The sequence below is a fragment of the Armigeres subalbatus genome, chromosome 3 (assembly GCF_024139115.2).
Source record: "Armigeres subalbatus isolate Guangzhou_Male chromosome 3, GZ_Asu_2, whole genome shotgun sequence".
NCBI lineage: Eukaryota > Metazoa > Arthropoda > Insecta > Diptera > Culicidae > Armigeres > Armigeres subalbatus.
In genome coordinates, this window is record NC_085141.1 from 152,407,713 (window position 1) to 152,411,877 (window position 4,165).

Consider the following 4,165-nt stretch of genomic DNA (forward strand, 5'->3'; position numbering starts at 1 on the left):
GCATTCAAAAAACTACCAGCAGGAAAAATACCCTCGTTGGCGCAATCATCAAGTTTCACTTAAGAAGCAACAACTCACTGAAGTTTGGTTCTGCATTCAACTTCACTAAACCCAGAGTTCTAGAGATCAACCAAAAAACTACCAGCAGGAAAAATATCCTCGTTGGCGCAATCATCAAGTTTCACTTAAGAAGCAACAACTCATTGAGGTTTGGGACTGCATTCAACTTCACTAAACCCAGAGTTCTCGAGATCAACCAAAAAACTACCAGCAGGAAAAATATCCTCGTTGGCGCAATCATCAAGTTTCACTTAAGAAGCAACAACTCATTGAGGTTTGGGACTGCATTCAACTTCACTAAACCCAGAGTTCTCGAGATCAACCAAAAACTACCAGCAGGAAAAATATCCTCGTTGGCGCAATCATCAAGTTTCACTTAAAAGCAACAACTCATTGAGGTTTGGGACTGCATTCAACTTCACTAAACCCAGAGCTCTCGAGATCAACCAAAAACTACCAGCAGGAAAAATATCTTCGTTGGCGCGATCATCAAGTTTCACATAAGAAGCAACAACTCACTGAAGTTTGGTTCTGCATTCAACTTCACTAAACCCAGAGTTCTCGAGATCAACCAAAAACTACCAGCAGGAAAAATATCTTCGTTGGCGCGATCATCAAGTCTCACATAAGAAGCAACAACTCACTGAAGTTTGGTTCTGCATTCAACTTCACTAAACCCAGAGTTCTCGAGATCAACCAAAAAACTACCAGCAGGAAAAATATCCTCGTTGGCGCAATCATCAAGTTTCACTAAAGAAGCAACAACTCATTGAGGTTTGGGACTGCATTCAACTTCACTAAACCCAGAGTTCTCGAGATCAACCAAAAAAACTACCAGCAGGAAAAATATCCTCGTTGGCGCAATCATCAAGTTTCACATAAGAAGCAACCACTCACTGAAGTTTGGTTCTGCATTCAATAAACTACCAGCAGGAAAAATACCCTCGTTGGCGCAATCATCAAGTTTCACTTAAGAAGCAACAACTCATTGAGGTTTGGGACTGCATTAAACTTCACTAAACCCAGAGTTCTCGAGATCAACCAAAAAACTACCAGCAGGAAAAATATCCTCGTTGGCGCAATCATCAAGTTTCACTTAAGAAGCAACAACTCATTGAGGTTTGGGACTGCATTCAACTTCACTAAACCCAGAGCTCTCGAGATCAACCAAAAAACTACCAGCAGGAAAAATATCCTCGTTGGCACAATCATCAAGTTTCACATTAGAAGCGACAACTCATTGAAGTTTGGGACTGCATTCAACTTCACTAAACCCAGAGCTCTCGAGATCAACCAAAAAACTACCAGCAGGAAAAATATCTTCGTTGGCGCGATCATCAAGTTTCACATAAGAAGCAACAACTCACTGAAGTTTGGTTCTGCATTCAACTTCACTAAACCCAGAGTTCTCGAGATCAACTAAAAAACTACCAGCAGGAAAAATATCTTCGTTGGCGCAATCATCAAGTTTCACATAAGAAGCAACCACTCACTGAAGTTTGGTTCTGCATTCAACTTCACTAAACCCAGAGTTCTCGAAATCAATCGAAAAACTACCAGCAGGAAAAATATCCTCGTTGGCGCAATCATCAAGTTTCACTTAAGAAGCAACAACTCATTGAAGTTTGGGACTGAATTCAACTTTAATATTCACAGCATTTATAGAATACGCCAAAAAATTACGAGCAGGAAAAATATATTCGTTGGCGCAAACATCAAGTTTATCATAAAGCATCAACTTATCGAATTTTCGGACTGCATTCATCTTTACAAATCACAGCATTTTTTCAAAATACGTCCAAAAATCTATGAGCAGGAAAAATGTATTCCACTATATTCTTTGGCGCAATCATCAAGTTACACTTGGAACGCGACAACCGAAACGAGTTTATATAATTATCATAAAGTTAGCTTAATGTGATGAGTTTATTCATAAATCTGTACCTTTATTACATCTTCAAACAATACTTCGTAAACGACATAATTTGGAAAAATATAGTAGTACACTCAATTATTATAACCATTTGTTATAAAAAAGTACTCAGTCCCAGTGAGTTTAAATATTAGGTACATAGTCTGATTAGAACGCAATGATTGTTACGGTTCATTTTATCTTGCTGTTAGTGACAAATGTTTGAGTGGATTTGTGTATGTCCCACTCTTGAATGTTCTGTGTTTGGGCCTGAAGATAGGCAATTAAAATTATAGATAGAGAAATCCCCAGACACAGACTTTATATTCCTGGTGCCACTTGGCACAAATTAATCGAGGGTGCCCAAATAGGATCTGAATCCTACACCACATAGAGCTATGTATACAACGATTTGGCTGTTGTAGACAAAATGCAAAACGCAATGAAAACACTTATGCGGGATTTTGACTGATGGACCAAAATCTTATAAGGAAACCTCGTCACATCTTGCAATGGGTAACCCGCATAGAAAAAAACCATTCCGTCTAATGTACTGATTATAAACTCATTTTAATACACACCGTTAACATTTACGTTGTTGTTCATTTACATTAATACCATAATTGCTTTTCAGGATTATGATTATTCAGATTATTAACTACATCATTTGCACAACAGTACATATGGTTAAAGCTTGGATAATAGTTGATGAATAATTGTATATAATCCGTCTATCGAAAGATGTTGACAGTTTCCGTTCGGTGCATCGTATTTATTGTTTAAAAAAAGTTCAGTACATCAAGTTGGTTCAAGTGCTGCAATTAAAATTCCATCCAAGTGAAATGAATAATGGTAAGTTTAACTTATTTGCATTTGTTATTCTCTTGCTTATTATTCGTTGTTTGTTTTATTTTAAGGCTGACTTGCAGGGCTTGTTATCAACCCCCTAAATTTTCGGAACACCAAAATTTCCGGTGGCCTATGGTGCAGAATTTTGTTTGGCACTAGGACGATGATCAGCCTTCCCTAAAATGGGGAACAGACGCTGTTGTGAGCCGCTTCTAACATGGAGAACAGACGTTCGATTAGATTTGGACCCCAGGAAAGGATCAAACCTCCCACCTTCCCTGTCAGCGTACGACCCTAGTTCCCACCGGAGTTGGTGATCCGATCTTCCCTAAGGTGGCTCGTACACTGGCCAGCACCACGGGGATGTAGGGATAGCACGATGAGAGTTGCTGGGTAAGAAGCTGAGGGCCACGAAATTGGGTCTATTTTATTCCTTCAGGGGCGCGAAGTAACAATGTGCAATGAAGATTCCATCCAAGTGGAATGAATAATGGTAAGTTTAAAAGATTTGCATTTGTTATTCTCTTGCTGATTATTCGTTGCTTGTTTTATTTGAAGGCTGACTAGCAGGGCTTGTCACCAACCCCCTGAATTTTCGGAAGACCTAAATTTCCGGTGGCCTATGGTGCACAATTTTGCTTGAAGATCCTCGCCGGCACTCGGACGATGATCAGCCTCTCCTAAAATAGGGAACAGATGCTGGTGTGAGCCGCTTCTAACATGGAGAATAGACGCTCGATTAGATTTGGATCCCAGGAAAGGATCAAACCTCCCCCTTCCCTGTCAGCGTACGACCCTAGTTCCCACCGGAGTTGGTTACCCGATCTTCCCTAAGGTGGCTCGTACACCGGCCAGCACCACGAAGATGTAGGGATAGGACGATGGGAGTTGCTGGGTAAGAAGCTGAGGGCCACGAGATTAGGTCTATTTTATTCCTTCAGGTGCGTGAAGTACCAATGCTACGCTTTACCATCCATTTGCCGTGATTTAAATCTATTTTTTTATTATCTTATAAGTTTTATTGATATTTTTAAATAAATTGTCTGTAAGTTGATGTCTCAGTTTATATAAATGATTATTAAGATGAAAGAAATTGAAAATAAATTCTGAAGCAATAATATAACGCAAGGGGTACCGTTGTACAAATTCTCCTGATATGCTCCGATTATAACTTTAAAATAAGACTTATTGTTCGAATCTCGTAAAGCGGATGATATCTCAACATTATGTTGTATAATATGAGGAAAATTTTGTTCGAGAAAATGACCGATTTTTTATAGTAACATAACTTAACCGCCCTTTCCACATATTGTAAATTGGTGAAATACCATTTATCGTATTGTT

At 39.1% G+C, this 4,165-nt stretch overlaps 1 long non-coding RNA gene across 1 annotated transcript; it reads left to right on the plus strand.

Annotated features, from left to right (window-relative positions):
• The first annotated feature begins 2,498 nt into the window (after nucleotides 1-2,498).
• On the plus strand, nucleotides 2,499-3,944 carry LOC134221608 (uncharacterized). Its single transcript, XR_009982367.1, has 3 exons — nucleotides 2,499-2,824; nucleotides 2,890-3,314; nucleotides 3,380-3,944. It is a non-coding gene; the product is annotated as an uncharacterized LOC134221608 (long non-coding RNA).
• Nucleotides 3,945-4,165: the final 221 nt, after the last annotated feature.